General features: G+C 54.5%; 1 protein-coding gene across 1 annotated transcript in view; it reads left to right on the top strand.

The window, feature by feature from the left end:
• Nucleotides 1-13,531: 13,531 nt before the first annotated feature.
• Nucleotides 13,532-26,572, top strand: part of LRRN2 (leucine rich repeat neuronal 2) — a 17,844-nt gene continuing 4,803 nt past the window's right edge. Inside the window, exon 1 of the mRNA XM_066565256.1 lies at nucleotides 13,532-13,792. The gene's annotated coding sequence lies outside the window, so the exon portion shown is untranslated. The remainder of the gene's footprint in view (nucleotides 13,793-26,572) is intronic.

Below are 26,572 nucleotides of genomic sequence, written 5' to 3'. Positions count from 1 at the left end.
GGATCCATCCCAAACTCCGGCAATTTTCAAGCTGATTCCTCTGAATCCCAAAATAGCTTTTCCTTCCCCACAATTCCCAGCCTTTTTCGCTGCTTTTCCTGCAAAAATTTCCTTTTGATCTTTATTTTTCCCTCCCTCTCTTCAACAAACGAAGCCCACACTCAGCAGCAGGAATAATTCCCGCTGGAATTACTCTGGGAACCTCTGGATCAGGATGGAGTCGTTCCATCTCCTAAAAAAAAAAAAGATGGATGAAGAGATTAAAGGAACCTGTTAAAATAATTCCCTGGAAGTGGCTTTGGAGTCCCCTGGAGCGTTTGGGGACAGCTCGGACACTTTTCCCTCAAATTTGCCTTTTATTGGAGCTCCTCCTCCCATTCGGAGCTGGGATTTTTTGGGATGTTGCTCCCAGATATTGGAATATTTTAAGGAATGGGATTTAGGGAGTGTTGGGGCTCTGAGGCTGCCTGGGCCATTCCCAGAGGATCCATCCAGCACTTCCATTTCCCCCCTTCCCACCCGTTCCCATCCCAATTCCCACCCCTTCCCACACATTCCCACTCCTTCCTGCCCATTCCCACTCCTTCCTGCCCATTCCCACTCCTTCCCTCCCCAATTCCCGCCCATTCCCACCCTAATTCCAACTCCAATTCCCACCCATTCCCACCCTAATTCCCACTCCTTACCACCCTAATTCCTACTCCTTCCCACTCATTCCCACTCTTTCCCCACACAAATTCCCACCCCAATTCCCACCCATTCCCACTCCCTCCCTTGCATTCCCACCCTTTCCCACCCCCATTCCCAAGGATTTCCACGCCACCATCCCACGTTAACCCTCGGAGCCCGGCACGTTCCTTTGCTGGATGCACAAACACGAACTCATTAGCAGCACTAATTAGCAGCTCTAATTAGCGCGATGCTCCAAAGGGAAGGGAAGTGAAGGAGAGGCGAAGGAAGAGACGGAGCAGAGGGGGGGAGGGATTGGGAAGGGGGAAAAACGGGAATGCAAAAGGTATGGAGAAAAAAGGTCGGGATGAAAATAGAGCCGGGGTTGTTCCCTGGATCTGCTCAGCCGGGAACAGCTCCTAGAAGGATTCCCAATATTCCCAATATTCCTGATATTCCCGATATTCCCAGTATTCTAAATATTCCCGATATTCCCAGTATTCCCAGTGTTCCCAATATTCCCGATATTCCAGATTCCCAGCTGGAGCTCAGCATTCCAGGGAAATTCAAACTACCCAAGAGGAGCGACAGAGAAATCCTTCCTCTCCCTCCTTCCCTCATCCTCCTCCTCTTCCTCTTCCTCCTCCTCCTCCAGGTACAAAAAGCTGGAGTTTATAGGATCCAAATCCCAACTATGGGATGGGATGGAATGGGATCCATGGGATGGGGTGGGATGGGATGGGACTCGGGAGTTCTGGGGTTGATGTTTTTCCTGTTTTCCCTCCTTTTTTCCCCTGTTTTTTTTTTTTTTTCCCTGTCCCTCTTTTCCCCCCCGTTTTTTCTTTTTGTCCTTGTCCCTGTTCTTTTTCCCTGTTTTCCCTGGCTTCCCTGGATTTTTCCCCTGTTTTCCCTGGGTGTTTTTTTCCAATTTTTTCCCCGTTTTCCCTGGGTTTTTTACCCCGTCCCAGTTTCACCGGAGCCGCTCCGGTGACAAAACCGGAGTTGGAATCACAAACGCTGCCCTCGCCTGCAATTCCGCTCACGGCACGCGTGAAGGATTCCCGACCTCGGGGCCCCTTTTTCAAGGCATAAAAATCCTCCTTCCCATCCCTCCTGATGACTCCACAACCATCAGGGCCGTTAATTGCCGGGATATTCCAAAGGCCGACAGAAAATTGCCGGAACGTTCCGAAGGTTGGCGGAAAACTGCGGATCAGGGGCCTCCCCCTCCTCGCCACGGGAATGATTGGGGACCCGGAGGTTGCCCCACGCGTCCCAGCCCAGCTCATTTTTCTGCATTTGGTGGCTCGGTGTCACAGTGGGAGCGTGGATGTAAACCAGTGGGAACGAGGCAGGGAATGGGAAAGTTGGGATTTCGGGATTTATGGCATCGTCTGTGATGCCTGTAGGGGTTTGGGATGATCCATGTGGACACAGATCCAAACAAAACCGTCCTGTGGCTTCATTCCCAATAAAAAAGCCTCATGATGCGTTCCTTTCCCATCAGGTGGATGGGATAGTGGGATTTTCCCATTGCTCCAGACCCTAAATTGGTTAAAAAATTCCTGGGTTTGGGGGGAAGTTGGTTGGGACTTTATTAGGGAGAGAAATTGGGTTAATAAATCCAACATTTCACCCTGGAAATGCCTCTCCCATTGGATCAGGGCTCTTTCCTGCCTTTCCTGTAGGATTGGGATTCTTTTCCTGCGTTTCCCATAGGATCAGGGCCCTTTTCCCACTTTTTCCAGAGCCCCCAGCAGGCCTGGAGTGCAGATTTGATTCCCAACCGGAATCTGAGCAGCAGCAGCAAATCAAGGATTAATCAGGTGCTGTAAATATCAGCATCCCTCTCCCATTCCCTTCCAGCAAACCTCAGGATCTGTGCATTCCCAAAAATCCCCTCAGGATCTGTGCATTCCCAAAAATCCCCTCCTGGCCTCCCTTTATCCACCTTTTTTTTTTTTTTCATTCCACATTTTTCCTCCAGCTCGCCCAAATCGCAGCCACGGGCTGAGAGGGGGAATTTCCATTCCCAATTCCTGGGCACTGTGGGTTTAACAGGTGGATTCCCGAGGATCCTGCAGGTGGATACAACTTCCCAAGGGTATTCCAGAGCCCTTCATTATCCCGGAATTCCTGGTTTCTCGCATCCAGGAGCCCCCAGCGTGGCCATGGCAACTGGTTTTGCTTAAGTGCAGCTCGAGAGCGGAGTTAATTTTAGATGAAGTGAGGAGGGAGCTGCTGCAATCCTTGGATTTCTCCTCCCAGAACGATTCCCAGGAATTCCTGCACCACGGCAGCCGCCTAAACTTCATTATCCAGGGAATAATTCATTATCCGTGGAATTACAATGAGGTTTGGGTTGGGAGGGGCCTTAAAGATCTTGTTCTGACCCCAAATTATTTAATCCTGACTGATCCGTGGAGTTGATCCTGAGGAAAGGGAATTATCTGTTATTCCCTCAGTTCAGGGAGGACATTTTTGGGCTGGAGCATGTCCGGGGAAGGGATGGAGCTGAGAAGGGTTTGGAGAATCCTGAGGGAGCTGGGAAGGGTTTGGAGAGTCCTGAGGGAGCTGGGAAGGGTTTGGAGAGTCCTGAGGGAGCTGGGAAGGGTTTGGAGAATCCTGAGGGAGCTGGGAAGGGGCTCAGCCTGGAGCAAAGGAGGCTCAGGGGGAATTTCTGACTCCTAGCATTTCCCAATGTCTGAATTCCCAACATTTCCGAATGCCTGAATTCCCAACACTTCCCAGTGTCCAGAGTCTGAATTCCCAACACTCCCCAGTTCTCAGTGCCTGAATTCCCAACATTTCCCAGTTTTCAGTCACCAATGGCCACGAAGGAGCCAAATTTCTCCTCCGTGAGCTCCTCCAACTCTGTTTTTTTCCATTAATATTTTGCTGATGGATTTCTTGGCTCCCGTGCTGGAGCCAAGAGCCAAATCCAAAGGAACTTCTGGAGAGAGCTTTCCAGAAAGCGCATCCAGAGCTGCCCTTCCCCAGCAATCCCAGAGCCATCCCGCTGGGAAGGGGAAGGGAGGGAAGGAAAACAGAGCCAGAGCTCGGAGTTCATCCCAAAAATCTCCTCCCGTGCAGCTGCCGCAGGGGTCGTTCCATCATTTATTCTTGTCCGGCCAGGAAAATCCAAAGCTGCTCACAAGGAACTTTTCCAGGTGAAATTTGTCCGTGGAATTATTTTCTGGGAGGAATTGTCTCCGTTCCAGCCTTGCCCCAACAAATCCGAGCTGGTTCTCCCAATGCTTCCAGCAGCACCAGCCTTGGGATAATTTATTGGGAATAATTACATCCTGAATGGTTTGGGAGCATCTCCAAGGACTTTCCATGAGTCCTGAGCTTCCCAAAAACCCCCAGGGTGTCACTGGATGCATGGAGCTGTCTCTTCCCAAAGAACACTGCAGGATTTGCCCTCATTAATCCTCACCCTGTCATTAACCGCAGCATTTAATTAATAAATTAGCATCTGGTTAGGCACGGACAGGATGTGGATCAGCAGGAATGAGTCTCCAGAGGCCATGGATCTGCTGCAGCGTTGGGAATACCGGGCAAGGACGGGAAAATCCCGTGGGAAGTGGCGTGAGATGGATCTGGTGTGGTCCCGCTGGGGTCACCGGCCAGGAAAATTCCTGGAATCTGGAAAGGGAATTCTTCACCAGGAGCTGGAGCCCCAGGACACAGGGAATGGCTTCCCACTGCCAGAGGGAAGGGATAGATGGGATATTGGGAAAGAATTCCAGGCTGTGAGGGGCTGGGATGGAATTCCCTGAGGAGCTGTGGCTGCCCCTGGATCCCTGGAATGTCCAAGGCCAGGTTGGATGGGGCTTGGAGCAGCCTGGGACAGTGGGAGGTGTTGGGGGAGGAATAGGATGAGTTTTTGGGATCCTTCCTGCCTAACCCATCCCGGGATAATGCCATTCCAGCCAGGAATGGAGCCTGGATGCATCCCAGTTCCAGCAGCAGCATTCCCGTGCTCCCATCCCATTCCAGAGCTGTTCCCTCTCTCCTGAGACCTCAGGATGATTCCAGCCAGGATCCCAACCCCATCCCAGACTTGGGATAAGCAAACGGGGGATTTGGGATTTATCCCTCTCCCTGCTCCATTTACAGCTCCTTTCCCCCATTTCCCTTTCACCTCCGGCTTTCCTGGGAATGCTCCGCCGGTGTTACAAAATCCAGGAATTATTATTCAGGGAAGGAGTGGGAGAGAGGCTCGAGATGCGAAGCGCGGGAGCGATCCTTAATCATCCCCATCATTAGTTAATTGCCGGAGCCGAGTCCATTCCGAGGAGAACGTGGAATGCTAAATTTAGCCAGAGCAGCGGGATCTATTCTGGGGGATTCGTGCTCTCCCCGCCGCGGATTCTGCCTCCCGCCCTTCCCAGGAATGGCAACACCGGGGACTGGAGGAGCAGCGCCAGCCTTGCCTTCCGTGGGCTCCCAGCAGGAGTTCCTGGGAATGTGGGAATGCGGCAGGGCCTGGGAAGTGGCTGGAGGGAGGATCCTGCTGGATCCTGCACGTGGATTTTTGGGGGAAAAACGTGTTCCATGCCCAGTTCGGATGGTGCTGGGTCCAAAAGCACCTTGGGATGGGATGGGATCCATGGGATGGGATGGGATGGGATCCATGGGATGGGACGGGATGGGATGGGATGGGATAGGATGGGATCCATGAGATGGGATGGGATGGGACGGGATGGGATGGGATGGGATGGGATGGGATGGGACGGGATGGGATCCATGGGATGGGATCCATGGGATGGGACGGGATGGGATGGGATGGGATGGGATGGGATGGGATGGGATAGGATGGGATCCATGAGATGGGATGGGATGGGACGGGATGGGACAGGATGGGATATGATGGGACGGGATGGGATCCACGGGATGGGATGGGATGGGGAGAATCCCTCCCAGTGCTCCACTGGGGAGGAAACCATGGATCCATTTTCCTCCATTTCTGGGGTTCCAGTCTGCTCGAATTCCTTCTTCTCCTCATTCCCTGCTCCCTGTTTTCAGAGCTGTTTTCCAAGTCCTCCTGGAGACTTTCAGATGGAGCTCCAGCAGCAGGGCTGGGATCTCCCACACCCATCCCCGATTCCCATTGTCTTCCAGGAGCGGGGCTGGGATTCTCCCACACTCATCCCAGATTCCCATTTTTTTCTACCATTTTTTTTCTCCAAAGGGCAGCAAAGCCCTTTGGAGAAGGGGAGGTCAAAGCAGGATCTCCCACCTTGATCCCTGATTCCCATTTTTTTCCATCAACATGGCTGCGCTCTCGCCCGCCCATCCCTGATTCCCATTTTCCTCCAGCAGCAGCAGCACCCCCCAAAAATTTCCCTCTGTGGCCGCACCCCCTCCTCTCCCTGTTCCCCCACCTCAACCCCACGCATTCCCAATTTTTTGGGAGCCTGGCAGGAGCTGTGCCACCCCTTCCCCTCACACCTCCCATCCCTTTGGATGCTGCAATTCCCGGGAAAACCGGCGGCAGGGGGGGGGAGGAGGAGGGGAAAAAGTCAAAACTTAATAAGACATTAAGACAACAGATTCATTAAAAAGTCGTTAATTCCTGTCAGGAGCAGCTTTAATTAACAAATGCCAGGAACTGCGGCACTGCCACCGCTCCTGTGACCACCTGAGTGCCGCTAATTAAATGCCAGTTAAAATTCCCCGGAATCTGGCAGCGCGTTTTCCGCCCGCTGCCAAGATTTTCTCCGCAGCCTCCGAGTTCACCTCGTTTGTCATTGTCCTCCCCGTGTCGGAGCAGGGGGGTTCTTGGAAAACATTCCCAGCTTTCTCCTCCCCTTCCCAAGAAAGGCTGTTTGCTTCTCCATGGGTTTTTTTGGGGTTTTTTTTTGCCAAATTCTGGGGGTTTTTTTCCTGGGTTTTTGGAGCTGTGGGAGCGTTGGCTGTGCTGTTTTCCATGGAATATCATCCTGCTGGTGCTGGGATAAGGTTTAGCAGGAGATGTCCCTGCTCAGGGGCTCAATGGCCTCCCTTCCAAACCATTCCATGATTTTGGGAAGATTTTCTTCATCCAAGGCTCCTTCAGCATCCACAGCCAGGAAAAACCCTCATTCCTCCTCTTGCCCATGGGTGACAGCTCCAGTGGGACCCTCATTCCCTGAGGATGATCCTTGGCCTTCCCAGAAATCCCTTGGGGACGGAATGGGGTTCATCAGCCCCGTTGGGAATGTTGGGGTTCCCTTCCCTTCCCTTCCCTTCCCTTCCCTTCCCTTCCCTTCCCTTCCCTTCCCTTCCCTTCCCTTCCCTTCCCTTCCCTTCCCTTCCCTTCCCTTCCCTTCCCTTCCCTTCCCCTTTTTCCCCTTTTTTCTCCCTTTTTCCTCCTTTTTCCCTTTCCTGTTTTCCTTTCCCCCTTTTTTTTTCCCTTTTCCCCTTTCCCCTTTTCCCTTCCTTTTCCCCTCCTTTCCTCCTCTGAAAACATTCCCAGAATAACGGGATTTCTTTCCCCAATTCCAGCCTCCTCCCCACTTCCCGTTGACCTCTGCTAGCAAAATCAAACGGAATCGATTTTTCCACGGGGCTCCCGATTTCCCGGAGTCATTTTCCCTCGTCCTTTGATGTGACAATCCAAGGTGTTTCCCCTCAGCTGCACAAACTCCACATCCATAAAATCCACGGCATTCCCACGCTGGGATTTACATAACGGAGACACTGGAGGCATCAAAAGGAATCGGAGATGAGGTTTAGGAGCAATTACGGATCCCATGGAAAGGAGGGAGTGGGAAGGGGGACATGGCAAGCGCTGGGATGTTCCTGGCTCTCTCTCTGTGCATTTCTCCTGTTTTACCCCAAAATTCCAGCTCCGAACACCCCCAGGTGTCCCGGTTTTCCTTGGGAGTGGCAGCAGATGTGCAGGGACACATCTGGAAGGAGCATCCTGGAAGAATTCCTGGAATGTCACCAACACAGGAGGCTGAGCCCCGAGGAAGGGACACAGGGTGGTTCTTCCTGAGGGGATTTGCAGCTGGATACACCTGGAAGCACCTGGGATGCTCCAGTGCTCCAGGAAGGGAATGAGGGAGGTGATGTTTAATCCCAGAAATCGGAGGATCACTCCATCAAGCTCCTCTGGAATTCGGGAAATGGCTTTGGAAAGCGTTCCCAGCATCCAGCTGGCTCCACAGACAGCACCAGGGCCTGATCCAAATCCATCCACACACCGAAATTATTCCCAATAAAACCTGGATTCCATGGGCCAGATCCCACAGTGGGAATCCAGGGCAGATTTGGGATCACAGGATCCCTGGGAGGGAAAACGCCCCATAAACCATCCCAAACTCCCCATTTTTTGCTGCTCCAGAGGTGGAGCTGAGCCCCAGAGCTGGAATTTTAGGATTTCTCCTCTAGGATCAGAATTCCTGGACTCCCACACTCCTCTTCCTCACACCCCAACCCTCTTCCCACCCTCAAGGCTTTCCCTCAGCCTAAACAAACCCGGGGATAAATAATCCGAGGAGGATTTGGAGATGCTCAATCGCCATGGCAACCCCGCAGGCCTCCTCCTCCTCTTCCTCCTCCTCCTCCTCCTCCTTTTCCAGCCAGGAGCATTCCCAATCTCCCACCGCCTTTCCAGGGCTCCCCTGCTGGGAACTGGGGCAAACCGGGAGCAAAACCTCGTCCTGCCCAGTCTGAGCCTCATCAGCCCCCGCAGGATGCGCCAAAGCTGCAGAAAAACATTTCAGTGCCCCCCAAAAAAAAGCAGATCCCAGGCTTTTCTCCCAGTATTTTTTTGGAAATCCCAGTAATGAGCCATTCCCTGGTGAGCTGGGGCAGTGCCAGGATGGGAAGAGCAGAGCCAGGGAATGTGAGTGAGGAGAAATAAATAAATTTGGGGGTTTGTAAACACAGTTTTGGCCTGTTTTGGTTGGGATTTATCCCCGTCCAGCCTCCGGCGAGGGTTTGTGAGGAGCCAGCAGGGCCTGGAGCTCCGGGATGGATGGGAAGGGCTGGGAAAAGGAGAGGGAGGAAGCTCTGAGAATGGGAATGGGTTGGACTGGAAGGGGCCTAAAATTCCAAGTTCAGGATTTCCAATGATCCCATTCCATGGGCAGGGACATTTCCACCATGCAAGGTTTTTCCAGGCTGGCCTTGGACACTGGAAGGGGCCCGAAATTCCAAGTTTAGGTTTTCCAATGATCCCATTCCATGGGCATGGACATTTCCACCACCCCAGTTTTTCCCAGCCTGGCCCTTGGACAAGCCCAGGGATGGAGGAACCCCGGATTCTCTGAGAATCCCCTCCCAGCCCCCCTCCCCAGGGAGGAATCCCTTCCCAAATCCCACCGCACACCCCCGCCCCGGTTTGTGACACTCAGGTGTGTCCCCACAGCCCGCAGGGAGGGAGGGAGGGAGGGACGAGGTGGCTCCCGTTGCCATGGGAACGGTGGCACCGCCAGCGCGGGCTCTGCCGCCCACCCGGAATGTCCCCAGTGGGAAAAATGTCCCCGAGCAGGGCCCCGGGGAAAGGGAGGGAAAACAGGGCTGGGGTGAGGGGATCCCTGGGACGGTGACAGCCCCGTGATGGTGACAGTGACACCCCATTGTCCTCTGTGACAGTGACACCCCCATGACAGTGACACCCCGTTATCCCCCATGATGGTGACAGTGACACCCCTGTGATGGTGACAGTGACACCCCATTGTCCTCTGTGACAGTGACACCCCCATGACAGTGACACCCCGTTGTCCCCCGTGATGGTGACAGTGACACCCCATTGTCCCCTGTGATGGTGACAATGACACCCCCGTGATGGTGACAGTGACACCCCATTGTCCTCTGTGACAGTGACACCCCCATGACAGTGACACCCCGTTATCCCCCATGATGGTGACAATGACACCCCATTATTCTCTGTGACAGTGACACCCTCATGACAGTGACACCCCATTGTCCCCCATGATGGTGACAGTGACACCCCATTGTCCCCCATGATGGTGACAATGACACCCCATTGTTCTCTGTGACAGTGACACCCCATTGTCCCCTATGATGGTGACAGTGACACTTCACTGTTCCCTGTGACAGTGACACCCCATTGTCCCCCGTGATGGTGACAGTGACACTCCCATGATGGTGACATCCCATGGCCCCAGTGACAGTGACATTCCACACTGTCTCCATTAAAAAAATCCCCCACGTTACCCATAAAAATCCCCACTTTTTCCATAGAAAATCCCACGTCATCCATTAAAAATTCCCCCCCATTATCCATCAAAAATCTCCCCACATTTTCCACAAAAAACCCCCCATGTTGTCCATAAAAAACCCCTTCATTTTCCATAAAAAACACCCCATGCTATCCATAAAAATACCCATGTTTTCCATTAAAAAATCCCATGTTATCCATAAAAAACTCTCATTATCCATAAAACCCCCATGTTATCCATTAAAAAAATCCCATGTTATCCCTAAAAATCCCCATATTATACATAAAAATCCCCCCATGGTATCCATTAAAAAATCCCATGTTATCCATAAAAAGCCACCCCATGCTATCCATAATAAAATCCCATGTTGTCCATAAAAAAATGCCATACTATCCATAAATACCCCCATGTTATCCCAAAAAAACCCATATTATCCATAAAAATCCCCATATTATCCATAAAAATCCCCCCATGTTATCCATTAAAAAAACCCCATGTTTTCCATTAAAAATTCCCATGTTATCCATAAAAAACCCTCATTATCCATTAAAAAACCCCATGTTATCCATAAAATAAATCCCATGTTATTCATAGGAAGCCACCCCATGCTATCCATAAAAAAAATCCCATGTTTTCCATAAAAAATCCCATGGTATCCATAAAAAAATCTCATTATCCATTAAAAAACCTCCACATGTTATCTATTAAAAAAAATCCCATGTTCTCCATAAAAAATCCCATTAAAGGGAGACCCTACCAGGTGTGTTCACCCCGGAATTGCTTCCCAAGGTGGACCTGAAGATGTCTGGGAATGAGGAAAGGATAAATCCCAGCACATTCCCGGTGCTGGCAGAGGGAGCCACCCCCACCTGGGCCCTAATTCCAGTTATTCCTGGTTTTTATGGGATCGGCCCTGATTTATGGGCAGCTTTTATGGCAGCCATAAAGCAGCCCCAAAATGCAGGGAATAAAGGGAGCAGAGGAACATTTCCCACCCCTGGATCATGGAAATTCCAGAGGATTCGGGGATGTGTCCATGGGAAGAAGCAGGAGGTGGGAATTTGGGGAGGCTGCTGTGATTTGGGATTGGGGGTTAAGAATGGGATTTGGGAAGGGGTGAAAATGTGGGGAATTTTTGGAATATGGGATGGGAGAGGGACAGCCCTGAATTCCGGGCTCTGGATTTGAGAATTCACCTCCAGCTTGAGGAAGGGGACAGGATTCCCATCCCCATCCCTGCCACAGGGGTGACCTTGGCCCACCCCAAATTCATGGGAATTAAATTTGGGGTGGGGAAGCAGAGTTAAAACTGGAATTTGGGATGCCTGCAGGGTTCCTCCATCCATGGGGTTTTTCCGATCCAGAAGGGAACAAAAGGTGCTGGATCCCTTTGTTCATCCAGGTCTGGTGGAGCTGAGCTTGGCTGAGCCTGGCTTAACCCACTAAATCCCGTGGCTCTCCAGGAAAATTCCTCAGGGCAGCTCCCCCAGCAGCTCACCTCGTGTCCTAAGGGATAAAAGAATGGGAATGTCACAACCTCACAAGTGTGAGAGGGAAAACCCCACTCCAGACTCCAAGATTTTCTTTTCTCCTGATTCCAGGGACCATTTTTAACCCTTTCCCAGGGAATGTTCTCCAGGTGGATCCCGGAGCCGGCCGGGGAGAAGTGCTGGCGCAGCAGGGAGGATAAATCAGAGCCATCTCGGCTGCAATCCCACGCAATTAAAGCCTGGATCGGGATGTGCTCGGCAGCCTGAGGAGCATCTCGGGAGCCTCAGGAATTACTCAGCCTCTGCAGCAGCGCGGCAGGAGCCGGGCGAGGCCGGATGGGGCACGGACAGGGCTCCGCGACACCTGGGAGTGGCTTCTCCGTCCCCCGGGAATGCCTGGAGCATCCAAAATCCACCCGGAGGGGCTTTTCCAGGAGTTCCACAGGGATCCGGGAAATTCCAAGGGGCATTTCCCTGCCAGCCCCACAGCACAGGGCGCTGCAAACCAACCCCTGCTCCAGGTGCCCCCAGCCCTGGCAACGGGCACAAAGTCCCCCTGGAAGGGCTTTCCCAGCCCACCAAATCCACCTGGAAGGGCTTTCCCAGCCCACCGAATCCCCCTGGAAGGGCTTTCCCAGCCCACCCGGAGCTTCTCAGCAGTTTCCACAGGATGCTGACTGGATTTGGGAAAAATAAATGGGAATTTCCTCCTATGACCCAGCTCCGATTTTTCCTTTCGCTGTTGGACGATCCTGGAGGGGCCGGTGCAGCTGAGCCCCCCCGACCCCGGGGACGCTCTGCAAAGCCCGGCTTTAGTGACGCTAAACCCGAGCCCAGCTCCCTTCAGGCGCCTGCAGAAGGGCTCTGCCGAGGGGGGGCGGGCAGGGACTCGATGCCATTGAAGTGCTGCCAATTAAATCAGGTCACTCCGAGCTCTCTGCGAGCTCTCCTGGCGTGTGCGCGGCCCCGCTCCAGCCCCGAGCTCCGGCCCCCCTCCGGTCCCAGCCCCGAATTCCAGCCCCGAATTCCAGCCCCGAATTCCAGCCCCGAGCTCCAGCCCCGAGTTCCAGCCCTGATCCAGACCCAAGCCCAGCTCCAGCCTCGCTCCAGATCCAAATTCCAGCCCCGAGTTCCAACCCTGATCCAGACCCCAACCCCACTCCAGCCCCGAATTCCAACCCTGATCCAGACCCCAGCCCCGCTCCAGCCCCGCTCCAGCCCCGAATTCCAGCCCCGAATTCCAGCCCCGAATTCCAGCCCCGCTCCAGCCCCGAGCTCCAACCCCGAGCTCCAGCCCCGCTCCAGCCCCGCTCCGTCCCCAGCCGCGGGCGGTGGCCCTGGGAAGGAGCCAAGTCCCCGGCTCCGCTCGCCAAACCGAGCGTGAAACGGGGACTCGATGGCCGCTGTCACCGCCCCCCTCCCTTCCCGAGGCCCTCTCTGTCCCTCCCCGGGGATGGGAAAGGTTTTTCTGGGATGCAAAAAAAAAAAAAAATTCTGGGGGTGCTCTGCTGCCCGCACCCCAAACCCTGCCCTTGTCCCAGCCCCGCAGCTGCCGGTGACAGGTCCTTGTCCCCGTGTCACGCTGGGTGTCGCCGTGTGTGGGGTCTGTGTCACCCTCTGGGACCCCAGCTCTCCAGAGCAAAAGGAAGATTTTCCCCAGATTTTTCCAAAGTTAAGTGTCCCTGAAAATCCCTTTTTGGGGAAAACGAGCCCCTGGCAGCGCGCCCTGCTTGGGGACCGCTCTGGGGAACCCGCGCTGTGGCCGCGCTGTCCCCTCGGGGAGGGACACGGGGCTGGCGGGGTCATCTTTGGAAATGCCGAGAAATCCCAGTGGGCAGAAGGAGATTTGGGACACAAATCCCAAATCCACCGAGTGTCCCCTTCCCCTCGCGCCCACCCCCGCAGCCCCCGGGCTGGGCGACCCCCGGCTGCGGGGAGGGGACGGCGGTGGCGCAGCGGGAGCGCTGCGGATGCCGAGGGCCGGCTCAGCATCCTCGGGGGAGCCTTCATCCCTCGGGATCATCCCCCGGGAGAGGCCAGAGCCGCAGGGGTTAAGGCAGGAGCTGCCTCGGGTGGGTGGCACGTCGTGGCGACAAGGCTGGAGTGAGGAGGAGGAGGAGGATTGGGGAGGGAGGGGAGAAGGGAGGAGAGGGAGGAGGAGGAGGAGGAGGAGGAAGAGGAGGGGGAGCGGGGACTGTGCGGCTGCGAAGGCGCCGGGCGAGCGAAGGGTGAGGAGCTCTCCCCGCCGCCTCCAGCCCTGAGGGTCAGCGTGGCCGGAGGGTCCTGCTGGCCCCGTCCCCGTCCTAAGCGACAAGGACAGACCCCGCCGGCGGTGACAGCTCCGGAGCCACCCGGCCTTTTGTCTGCCAGCCGAGCCAGATGTGCGGGCAGCTGTGGCGGGGGGCGGCAGGCGGTGACAGCGGCGCCGGGGGACGGGGACAGACTCGGAGGGTGAGTTGGGGGCCACCGCCGTGGTTTGGGGTTTTTGGGCCGGGGGTGACTTTGGGGGGGCTCCTGAGCGCTGCAGCACCGAGCCGGCGCCTCGGCGGCTCGCTCGAGGTTGTTTTTTTCCCCATTCCAGAGCTTTGCTCTCCCTGCTCGCTGCTGGATTTGAGGAGAAATGGTGCGTTTGGAAATAAAGGGGGTGGGGAAAAAAAAAACAGGGGGAAAAAACCAGGGAATGGACGGAGAGCGGCGCTCCGGGAGGGGATGAAGGGACGGGAGGAAGGCAGGGATGGCTCCCGGGTCCAGCGGGGAGGGAGCTGCATTCCCGCTCCTGGAAACTCCTCGGGGATCGAGCGGATCCAGGCCCCGGCGCGGGTGGGAGCGAGGGGTGAGGGCGGCGGGGCCGCGGGTGATGCGCTGGTCACGGAGCCGCCGGCGGGGCCGGGATCCAGGGATGCCGGCAGGATGCGATCCAGGCGGGAGCGGCGCTTCCCGGGCATTAACCCCTCGGTGCCCGAGCGACGCGGAAAATGTGACGGGAGGGACGTTGGGTGTGAAATAGAGAAACAATGCGGTCCTTGGGGCTCCTGGCCAGCCCTCCTTCACCTGCTCGGTCACCCCAGGGAGGGGACAGCCGGCCGAGGAGGACGGGACAGCAAAGGTGATGGCAAAGGACGCGTCGGGAACAGCCGCGCTGTCATTTTGGTGTCATTTAAATGTCATTTTCCTGCTTTCTGTGCCGGTGCCGTGTTTACCTCCCTCCGCTGCCCAGCCCTGCCCCTCCCCGCCGCGGCTGCACCCACCCGCAGTGCCCGGGTCCCTGTGCCAGCGCCCAGCGCTCCCCGGGTCCCTGTGCCAGTGCCCAGCCTTGCCCGGGGCCGTGCCCAGCCCTGCCTGGGTCCCTGTGCCAGTGCCCAGCCTTGCCCGGGGCCGTGCCCAGCCCTGCCCGGGTCCCTGTGCCAGTGCCCAGCGCTGCCCGGGGCCGTGCCCAGCCTTGCCCAGGGCCGTGCCCAGCCCAGCCCGGAGAGCCCCGGGGCGATCCCCGGAGCCGCTCCGGGAAAGGGCTCGGGCCCGGCAGGGACCCCGCGCTCCGTGTGCGGCTGAGCCAGCGCTGCCCTCGCCTCTCCCGGTGCTCAGCCCGGCCCTGGCTTCTCCCAGAGCCTGGAAAAAGGGATTGGAGGCGCCCAGGAGGAGCGGGAGAAGCTCTGGGCACGCAGGGCCGGTCCCAGCGGGAGCCCGGAGGGGCGCGGGGGACCGGGAGGAGCCCCCGGGAGCGGCATTCCCAGGAATGCTGTGCCTGGAGCTGCAGGTGGGCGCTGCCATCGCCATCCGCTTCCCCCAGCCTGGATGCGCCGAGGCTGTGGCAGCTCCGGAGCCACGCGCGGGTGTCACCTCTGTCCCCTCCTGTGTCCCCTGTGTGTCCCATCCCTGTCCCCTCCTCGGGACGCGGCGCTGGTGCCGAGCCAGGACCCAGCCCTGCCTTTCCCGGAGCCCCGATCCTGCAGCCTGGGCGCGGGCAGAGCCCCTGGAAAAGCTGGGATGGGAATGGCTCATCCCTGCCTCCCTCAGGCCGGCCTGCGGTGGCGGGAGGTGGCTCAGGACAAGATTCCCTGTCCTGGGGATTGTCCCGGGATGTCCCTCCGGTCACTCCAGGGACATGGGGCAGCATCTCCCGGCTCCAGCCCCGGCTCCCTGTGCTGGAGGATGCTGATCCCGCCCTGCTGAGGCTTTTCCTGGCATTCCCGGCTCTCTGTGTCCCCTCTGCGGGCAGTGAGAGCGCCTTTGTCACCTGTGGCACCGCTGGAAGTGGCGGAGCAGGATCGGGATCTGAGGGCCAGGCTTGGCCTCTGTTCCTCGGCTGTTCCCAACCTTTCCCTTTGGCTGGGACCTCTCCCCCCAATCCCAACCCTTCCCTTTATCTGGGATCTCTCTTCCCAGTCCCAACCCTTCCCTTTGGCTGGGATCTCTCTTCCCAATCCCAACCCTTCCCTTTGGCTGGGATCTCTCTCCCCATTCCCAACCCTTCCCTTTGGCTGGGATCTCTCTTCTCATCCCAGAGGAAAACCGGGAGCTGAGCCGTGCCCAGAGCGCCAGCAGAGCCCGTGGTATTCCTCTGGCACAGGGAAAAGGGCCGGGAATTCTGCAGGACCCCGATCCAGCCCCATCCCGACCCCATCCGGGCTCAGCGGGGCTGCAGGAATTCGCTTTTCCCAAAACCGCGGGCGTTGAGCTGGAATTGCCCCCTCGGGGGTTCAGAGGAGCTGTTCCCATTCCCAGGGAATCTCAGATTCCCACGGAATTCAGATTCCAGAGGTGGAGCAGGGCTCCTGCCGCCCTGCCCAGCCCCGGCTCCTTCTCCTGAAGCCCAGGGATCATCCCTGCTCCTGCTTTCAGCTGGAAAAACACTTCCCTGACGTTTAGGGCCGTGTTCCTGGATTTCCTGGCTAGGACAGGGATTGGGGGGATGCTGGGAATGCCCAGAGCTGGTGCAGGGGAGGTTGGGAATTCCACCTGTGCAGGTGAATCCCAAACGCGAGGCTCTGCCCCTTTATTCCCAGATTTCCTCCTGGATCACCCTGCTCATCAATGCCTCTTCCCTTCCCTGGGAGATCCCGTGGGATAACATTCCTGATGTCCCAAAAGGACACAAAAATTCGTCACCAACCCCCGTTTTGATCCCAAATCCCTTTTCCAGGACATGAAGGAGCTGTTCCCACTATCCCCAATCCCAAGGTTCCAGCCCCTGGAATGAGGGCTGGGATCTCTCCCTCCCCTATGACTTTGGTTTTATGGGATTATTCCCAAGGGAATAATTCCCAGCCCAGCTCAGGAAGGAGAATCCCAATCCCAGCTGCTGCTTCCTGCCAGGGCACCAGGATAAGCAGGAAAATGGGATGAGTTCAAAACTCCTGAAATTTGGGGGCGTTCCCTGTGGATAAAGCCCAGCACCGGGATTTTTGGGGTGGAATTTTGGGACTGGGATCGCTGCTCCTGAGTCGGGGGATAAACCTGGATAAACCTGGCAACTTCCAGCATCCATTTATGCAGGACCCTGGCAGCCTCTGGAATTCCCAGCAGCATTCCAGGCCATCCATTCATTTATGGAAGGCTTTGGAAAAGGTGGATCCCAGCAGCTGAATTTTAGGATTTTTTGGGAAAATCACCTCGGGAGCCTTTGCTGTCCTCTCTTCATCCAACCAGGAGTTCTTGGGGATCATTCCCATGAAACTCCCACAGATTCCAAGGTGGGATAGGGGCTGGAAAACCCCCTCCAAATGCTGGCAGTGGGAGCTGTTTGCAAACACTCGGGAAAAGCGGGAATTGTGCGGCGGCTCCGCTTGGAGCGCGATCCCGGGCAACAAATAAATATGGGAAAAATTGGGATCCGTTCCCAGACAATTCACAAAGGCCTTAATTGGGACTGAAGTCTGGGGCTCTTCTCACCCAGACTGGATCCATAAATTATTCAGGATAAATTATTTGGGATAAATTATTCGGGATCAGTTATTCACCAGCTCCGCTTGGAATTAAGGCCGGGTTTTCCCCCTCCAGGAATGATCCTGGATCTTCCTGACCCTCTCCAGGCTCCAGAGTCTCCCAGTCTCTCTTGAAAATCCCATTTTTAGTGGAATTTAGAATGATCCTAACAAAAATAATCAATCCCAGGTGAAATTTGAGGGTTGGTGCTTTGTCCTTCCCAGTGGCCAAAATGAGGAGAATCCAGGCTGGGAAAAAAATTGGGGTTTTTTGGGAAGAGAGAGGATTTAATAAGGAATTTTAAATGAGGAATTTGGAGTCAGCAGGAAAAGGGGTTTTGCATCTTAACCATCTTTTCCCAAAGGATCAGAGCAGCCAGCCCCAGATCTTTTTCAGGAAGGAAAAGAAGCAGCTTTGCTTCCCTGATTCCCAGCAGGACCTTTGGGAATAGAGACGGGGGGAAAAGCATTAAAAATACAAATTTTACCTGGAAAAAAGGGGGGGAAAAGGGATTTTTATGGTCCATTAAAAATCTACCAATTTGGTTTGTGCCAGGAGAACCTTTTCCAAAGCTTTTCCATCGTGTGGCTGTCGCCCTTTCCAGGATGATCCTTAAATTTCAAGGAATATTTTGGCTGCTCCAAGCGGCGTTTGACGCCTCATCAAAGCCTCTCCCTCGCCTTGAATTCCCCAAAAAAAAAAAAAAAGGAAATGGGGCAGTGGCTTTAAAATCCCGATTTGCAAATTCCTGCAGAGCCGAGTTTTTCCCAGGAATGTTTGGATTCCCATGGAAAATTCTGAGCTCGGTCCCGTTTCTGAGTCACTTTTCCCAACTCCCACGAGCTCCCGGGATTGGTTGTCCAAATCCCGGCTCTGGGAAGCTCCAGCATTCCTGAATTCCTGGAGCTCGGCGGGATTCATCCCTTTGGAAGCAGCCAGGGGCGGGATCAGGGTCAGTCCTTCAGAATTCCAGGGTCGTGAATTTCCATTCCACACTGGAATTCCCTTTCCATGGAATTCTTGTTTAAAAAAAAAAAAAAGGGATTTCAGGGGCATTTCCCAGCTGTTTTTATGGCTCTTTAGTAATTTCTTGGCTCCTTTTTTTCCCAGTAAAATCCTCTAGGGCAGGGTTGTCCTCCCTGGCTTGGCCACGGATTTTCCCAGTTTTCCTGGAATTCCCAAGATGCAGAAAAGATGGGAGAGCAGGAATTTCTCCTGCTATGCCCACACTTGTGTTGGGAAACGGATTTGGGAAATGGATTTGGAAAAGGGATTTGGGAAATGGATTGGGAAATGGATCGGGAGATGGATTTGAGAAATGGATTTGGTTCCATCAGCAGCCCTCAAGGTCTGTGGAGACAGGGATCATCTTTTCCTGCTGCATTTTCCAGGTTTTCCTGTTTCTTGGTGCAGAATCCCTGGAAACGGAGGGATTTTTCCATGGGAACGAGGGGGATGAGCAGCTGGGATGTTCCTTGGCTCTCCAAAGCTTTTCCTTCCTGCTCCAGGGCCATTCCAGCTCCAGCAGTGTTTGAGCTCACCCTGGCTCATCCCAGTTTTCCCTCCGTGGATAAATTCCCTTTTCCCTCCTCTCCCAGCTCTCAGTGGGATGATTTTATTCCAGATGAGCTGGAAATGGAATTTACCGGGAACCAGGGAGGGTTTTTCCACCCGGTGGGCACAGGGGGGGATGCGCCGGATCCACATCCCGCTGGAAAATCCCTCTCGGGGAGCGCCGGGAGAGGCTCAGCCCCCAAAATTCCATAAAACCAGCGCTGCTCCGTCCCCTGCCCGTCTCCAGAGGGATTTGCCTCCATCCCACGGATCCGCTCCGTGCCCGGGGAGGGGGTGAGGCAGCCCCGGAGCCCTGCCTGGCAGTTGCCATGGCAACCGTAGGTTTTCCTTAGGATTCCTAATGACTCCTTGGCATCCGCACCGATCCGCGGCTTTTTTTGGGATGCTGGGGGTTGTTCCCCTTCCTTGGCGGGGCTGGATCCGCTTGAAAAGCCTGGATTTGGTCTTTTCCCCGTTTTTTTTTTTTTACTGCTGGAGCTTCCCTCCTTTCTGCCCTGACCTGCAGCCAGCGATTCCAGACTTGGAATTTGTCGGGAATTGGGAGCTGGGCCGCCTCGGGCTGTCCCCTGGCAGCAGGACCTCGTGTCCTTGTGGAATTCCAGAGTCCTTGTGGAATTCCAGAGTCCTTGTGGAATTCCAGAGGCCCTGGAGGCTGCAGGGATCCAGGGATCCCCAGGGCGGGATCGGCTCCTCCAGGAGAATCCCGGATCCTGCAGGCACGTCTGGGATGTGATTCCAAGGGCTTTGGTCATTCCAGGCCTCTCTGGCATCCAAGGAGGCCGGAATGCTCCAGGGAGAAAACCAGGGAGAGGCTTCCCTGGGATTGGGAATGGCTCTGATCCCAGGGCGCTCCCACAGGTGCCACCCTGAGCTGGAATTCCGTGGGAGCAGCCCTGGGGCTCTCCCTGCTCTTTGTGAACCCATCCCGGCACCCATTCCCGACTCTGCAATTCCCTGGAATTGCTGCCCCATCCCTGCCTCCCCTTCCTCTGGGAGGAGCAGATTCATCCACGGATGGAGACACAAAAAGCTGGAAGTGGGAAGGGCCAGGCGGAGTGAAATTCCCTCTTCTCCAGTGAAATTCCCTCTTCTCCAGTGAGAATCCCTCTTCTCCAGTGAAATTCCCTCTTCTCCAGCAGAACTCCCAGTTCTCCAGCGAGATTCCTTGTTCTCCAGTGAGATTCCCCATTCTCCAGTGAGATTTCCAGTTCTTCAGCAGAATTCCCAGTTCTCCACTGAGATTCCTGGTTCTCCAGTGAGATTCCTGGTTCTCCAGCAGAATTCCCAGTTCTCCAGCGGAATTCCCAGTTCTCCACTGAGATTCCCTGTTCTCCACCCCTCTCCAGCCCCTTCCCTGTGCAGCATTCCCACCTGCAGCAACAACACTGAGCCACAGGAATATTTTTCCCAGCCACAGGAACCTCTGGAGAAACCACAGGAGCGCTCGCTCCATGAGTTCTGTTTTAATCCCACCCAGGGAACCATTCCCATTGTTTTATTTTTTCACTTTCAATAACCTGGATTTCCGCTCCTGGCCCTCCCTCCCTGCCTGGGGGAAGCTGAAGGAGCCTGGATTTATCCCTCCAGAGGGAATCCCACTCCAACACCAGGCTCCAGGAATATTTCTTCCCAAAAAAAACACCCAGAGGGCCTGCGCTCCCGGCCATTCCCAGCCTCTGGATCTGGGGGCTGGGAGGTTTCCACCCAGTCCAGGATCCTGGAATGCCAGGAGCCACCTTCTCCAGCTGGAAAACTGCTGATTGTTTGGGATCTACTCCCCAGCCCGTGTCCTTTGGATCCCACAATTCATGGAAAACCACGGGGATTTGGGAGCTCAAATCCTTTGACGTTCCCAGGAACTCAAATCTTTTGACATTCCCTGGAGCTCAAATCCTGTGACATTCCCGGACATTCCTGTCCCCATCCCACTGCCCTTGGAGGGGGAAGGTTTGGGGGGAGCTGCTCTGCAAATGAGGCGGCGTTAATGAGGAATTAATTATCGATCGTTCCGGATCCGCTGGGAAGGTCACTGGGAATGACACAGCAGCGTCCCTGCCGTGCCCTGCACGGAGCAGTGCTCCAAAAATTCCAATTTTATGGAATTCTGGGGGGCTGAGCCCTTCCCTGAGCTCCCAGAGAGGGATTTTCCAGCAGGATGTGGATCCTGAGCATTCCCTCTGCACCCACGGGATGGAAAAACCCGGCCTGATCCTGGCAAAATCCCACAGCTCCTTTAGGGAATGGGATGGGATGGGATGGGATGGGATGGGATGGGATGGGATGGGATGGGATGGGATGGGAGTCCTAGTGTTTCCCACCAGGTGATATCCGTTGTCTGATCCATTCCCAGTCCATTCCCTATCCATGCTCAATCCATTCCTGATCCATTCCTGATCCATTTCCAGTCCATGTCTGATCCATTCCTGATCCATTCCCATTCTTGATCCATTCCTGATCCATTCCTGATCCATTCTCAATCCATTTCCAATCCATTCCTGATCCATTCCTGTTCCATTCCCGATCCGTTCCCGATCCAGGCCCCACCTGGGAGCCAGCACAATTAACTCCCCCAATCTGCGGAGCCATCAGAACAATTAACTCTCACTAATTGCAATTGTCATCTCACTCCCGTTTTAATTTACCCTAATGAAGGCTCAGTGATCCCGTGGTGCTCCCGAGGCCCCTCTGGCATCCCCGGCCCTTTTCCCGGGAATTTCACCGTGGATTCCCGGTGGGTTCCGGATCCCAGAGCTGATAAAAGTTTAATTTAAGGGGTTGTGTCCGTGCATGTCACAGCCTGTGGGCAGCCCAGCTCCCCTTTGTCACCAAACCTCCCCGGGATGTCCAGGGAATCCTGAACATTTTTTGGGATTCCTCCTTGGGAACCCTGGATCTCTCTGGGATGCTCAGGGGATCCTGGATCTCTCTGTGGGATTCTCAGGGAATCCTGGATCTCTCTGTGGGAATGTCGGGGGCTCCCAGTTCCCAGTGCAGGGACTGGAGCAGCGCTGATCGCAGAATTCCCCAAAATCTGGAAGCAAATTCCATTTGGAAGCTTTCCCTGGAACCCTCAGCGACGGCTTCGAGAGGCTGAAGGGCTCTAAAGTATCCCTCAGGAAGGAGATCCTGGGAATGGCTCAGGAAAAACGAGGCAGGAACGGCCAGGAAAGGTGTGGGGCAGGAGGGGAATATTTGGGATATTCTGGGAATGCACCTGTGACCTCTCCTGCCTGGATAGGAAGGGGCTGGATCGGGAAATTCCATGGAATTCTGTGTGGGAGGAAAACCGAGCCAAGGCTCTGCAAATCATAAACAAAAAAAAAAAAAGAGAGAGATGGCAGGAAGATAAATGCCCCCAAATCAGCTTTTTCCTCCTTCCCCACCCCATTTCTGCCTGGAATGTTCTTATTTGCTGTTGGAAACGTGGGATTCGGGAACGGGGATATCTGCAGGCACAGCCGGAGTTCAGCTCCTGCTGCAACCTGGAGCTGCTGCCAGGAGCTGGAGTTGCTCCCAAAAATACAGAAATACAGAGAGCTCCAGCCCAGCAGGGCTTGGGGAGGGTGAAAAACCTGGATTTTCCAGAGGGAAAGACAATCCAGGTGAAATTCCATCTCCCCAGCCCCGGATTTCTCCAGGGGCAGAGCTCAGCCAGCTTTTTCCCCCCATGGAATTTGGGCAATTCCAAATGCTCCAGGTTAAGCCCATGGCCTGAGGCTCAGGGATAAAACGAGATGGCCCCGGGGCTGAAAATCATGGATTTGAGGCTTTCTGGTTGAAAATCATGGATTTGAGGCTTCCTGGTTGAAAATCGTGATTTTGACGCTTCCTGGTCGAAAATCGTGAATTTGAGGCTTCTGGGCTGAAAATCATGGATTTGAGGCTTCCTGGTTGAAAATCGTGAATTTGAGGCTTCTGGGCTGAAATTCCCTGGGGATTTATGAACTTTTGGAAAGGCCAAACTCCAAAAGCTGAATTTTGGAGAAGGGACCCAGCCCAGGGACCTGAGCATCTCCTCAGCCTCCAAAGCTCCCTTGGGATGGGATGCGTAATCCTTAGGGAATGACCGTGGCATCCAAATCCCTCTGGAACAGTGCAGTTCGTGGCCGGGAGGGCCAAATCCTGCCCCCTTTTTCCAGGCTGGAATCTGAGCCTGGATTGGGGAAGCCGCGGGAACCTGTGGGAGCGTTTGGAGGGAGAAAACCACAACAAAAACCAACAATTCCAGAGCCGAGACAACAATTCCAGAGCCGAGACAACAATTCCAGAGCCGAGACAACAATTGCAGAGCCAGGACAACAATTCCAAGCCTGGGAGCGCCTGGATGAGCACACCAGGCTGATTTCCCAGCCCTCCTCATTAAAATCCAGCCGGAGAGAGGCAGAGGAGCACCGGGATAAGAGATAAGAGGCGGCTGCTGCCCCCGGGCTCCCGAGCCCTTCGCTGCTCCCGGCTGCGTTTTTATCTCCCGGCTGCCTCCCAGACAGGCAGGAAGAACGGGAATCACAGCCCTCCCTGCTCGCGGAGATGCAGGAGGATGGGGAAAAAAAAAAATAAAAATCCCATCCCTGTGCACAAAACAAGGATTGAGTGAGGGGAGAAATCGCTGGAAAAGGGAGTTTGGAGCGGATTTTGCCCATCCTGGTGGCTCCAAACCCTGTCCAGCCTGGCCTTGGACTCTTCCAGGGTGGGGAAAGCTGTGCCAGGGCCTTGCTGCCCTCACAGGGAGGGATTTCTTCCCAAAATCCCATTTAAACCCACCCTCCTTCTGCTGGGAAAAGCTCCAAGGAAACGCTCCCAAAGCCGCTGTTCCCGAGCAAAATTCCCGGCTCAGACCTCAGCAGGGACTTTGCCGGGTGTTCCCCGACTCGTGGAAATGGTTTTTTAGGGAATAACATCCTGAAATGGCAGCTGGAGGCTGCTGCGAGGGACACAGGGTGGCACACGATGGGGACATCGCTGTCCCATGCCGTGTCACCCTCGGGGGTGGCGTTGGGTTTAGGGGGGTGAAGATGCTGGAAAGGGGGTGGGAATGGCCTGGTATCCCAGGAAAACCCTCGTGTTTCAGGAAAACTCGCATATTCCAGGAAGAGCCTGGTATCCCAGGAAAACCTTCCCATCCCAGAAACTGCCTCGTAAATCCAGGAAAACTCTCATACTCCAGGAACAGCCTCGTATCTCAGGAAAACCCTCCCATCCCAGGAAAACTTCCATATTTCAGGAACATCTTCCCATCCCGTGAAAAGCCTCGTATCCCAGGAAAAACCCCTCATATTCCAGGAAAACTTTCATATTCCAGCAACACCTTCCCACCCCAGGAAAACTTCCATATTTCAGGAACATCTTCCCATCCCGTGAAAAGCCTCGTATCCCAGGAAAAACCCCTCATATTCCAGGAAAACTTTCATATTCCAGCAACACCTTCCCACCCCAGGAAAACCCTCCCATCCCGGCAACATCCGCCTCGGGAACACCCACCCCCCGGAATTTCTGCGAACACCCCGAAGGCACGGAGCGTTCCCTGCGGCAGCTCCTCAATCCCTTCTCCCATCTCCGGGCCGGGGCTCCGGGAGCTCCTCGGGGTTTCCATGGAGCCGCGGCGGCCGCGGGGCTCAGCCCGGGCATACAGATGAGGGGCGAGCGGGGGCGGTTGCCACGGAGCCGGCGACATTCGGGGCCCTTCGTCCCTCTGTTTATTCCTCCTTTGTCCCTTGATTTGTTTCTTCTTTGTCCCTTTATTTATTTCTTCTGTTAAAAATAGGTTAGGAAACTAACGGCACACGCTTAAGAATTATCAACTATTTTACAACAGTTTCTAACCTATTTTTAATGCTTCTTTGTCCCTCTATTTATTTCTCCCTTGTCCCTTTATTTATTTCTTCTTTGTCCCTTAATTTATTCCTTTTATTTATTTCTCCTTTTATTTATTTCTCCTTTTCCGTTGCATTTCTCCTTTGTCCTTTTTTATTTCTCATTTTTGTCCTTTCACTTCTCTTTTGTCCCTTTATTTTCTCCTTTTTCCTCGTATTTGTCCTTTCCCACTGTATTTCTCATTTTTCCTTGTATTTCTCCTTTATCCCTGTATTTCTCCTCTTTCCCTGTATTTATTTCTTCTTCATCCTTTTAATTTCTTTTTTTTTGTCCCTTTTTATTTCTCCTTCTTCCCTTCCTTTCTCCGTTCATTTTCCCTGCCAAGTTTCCAGCCAGGAGATTCTCTCAGGAAGGAGGCACCGTTCCCACTCCAGGCTTTGCTCGGAGTTGGGAGATGCTGGGGAGTCCCAGTTCCTTGTTTCAGTTGGATTTGGGGACGAAATCCCTCCTTGGGAGGAGCTGGGATGGAATTCCCAGAGAATCCGTGGCTGCTCCATCCCTGGGAGTGTCCCAGGCCAGGTTGGAACACCCTGGGATCGTGGAGAAGCTGAAGAAGATGGAGAAGCTGGAGTAGCTGGAAAAGCCAGGAAAGATGGAGAAAATGGAGAAGCTGGAGAAGCCAGGGAAGATGGAAAAACTGGAGAAGCGAGAGAAGTTGGGGAAGCTGGAGAAAATGGGGAAAATGGTGAAGGCAGAGAAGCTGGGGAAGATGGATAATCCAGAGAAGATGGAGAAGCTGGGGAAAATGGGGGATCCAGAGAAAATGGAGAAGGTGGGGAATCTGGGCAATCCAGAGAAGATGGAGAAGCTGAAGAATCCAGGGAATCCAGAGAAGACGGAGAAGCTGGAGGGCAGCTCCCAGCTGAGCTTGTTCCAAATCTCCCTCTGCAAAGTCCCAGGAGCCGTCCTGGGAGCTGCCATCCCTTGGGAATGTCACACTCAGGACCGGCAGTGACAGCAGACAGGGCCACCCTGTCCCCACCAGGCTGGAGGTGCCACCAGCCCTGCCGGAATTCCAGGAGCTGCTTCCCAGGCACAGCGGGATCAGCCCCACCCTTTCCTGGGATTTTCCCCCCTCAGCAGGGATCACTCATTGCTAAAGCTCTTCCTTTTCTCCCAGTTTGTTCCTTTCCATAAATTTTAGTTCCAGATTTTCCCAAATCCACCATTTTCCCACAAGTTCCCATCCCGTGACTGACTCACACAAATCCCTGGATTATCCCACATCCAAGATTTCTCCCAGCCGTCCGTGCTGCAACCCTGCCCTGTGCTGGAAAAACGGGATAAAATCCAATTATGGATAAAACCAGCAGAGCTGGGGGGGGTTTCCCTGGAAAACCAGGGTTGGAACCAGGCGCCTTCTCCAGCCTTTCCTTCCCACCTCAAAGAAAAGAAACAAAACTCCTCCAAATTCCTCCATAATATTTTTTTTAAAGGAGAAAAGATTCCCGAGATATTCGAACAGCTGGAGACTTTTACGGACCCGAAAACGCCGGAGCACTTAAAAGGAAAGGTGTGGATCCATCAGAGGGAAGCGGGAATCGATGGATCCATCCCTTCCTTTCACGCTGGTTCTGCAGGAGCTGCTTTAAAAGCAGCAGGGAAGGAGGGAAAAGAGCGGGGATCAATCCGGGAGGAGCCGATGTGGAATAAACTCGGCTCAGGAGCCCTTCCCAGAGAGAGCACGGCAGGGATAAAACTGAAACTTTGCTTTGACCACTCTTTTACTGTTTTTTTGTTGTTGTTGTTTTTTTCCCCTGCTGGGTGAGAGGCTTTTAAGGGAAGAAAAGGTTGGATTTGGGTCAGCACGGGGCAGGAGAGCTGGAGGAAATAATGGAATCAAAGGCTGGATTGGGAGAGAGG

The sequence above is a fragment of the Molothrus aeneus genome, chromosome 24, assembly GCF_037042795.1.
Source record: "Molothrus aeneus isolate 106 chromosome 24, BPBGC_Maene_1.0, whole genome shotgun sequence".
Classification (NCBI taxonomy): Eukaryota; Metazoa; Chordata; class Aves; order Passeriformes; family Icteridae; genus Molothrus; species Molothrus aeneus.
This window is presented reverse-complemented; position numbering and strand designations above follow the sequence as displayed.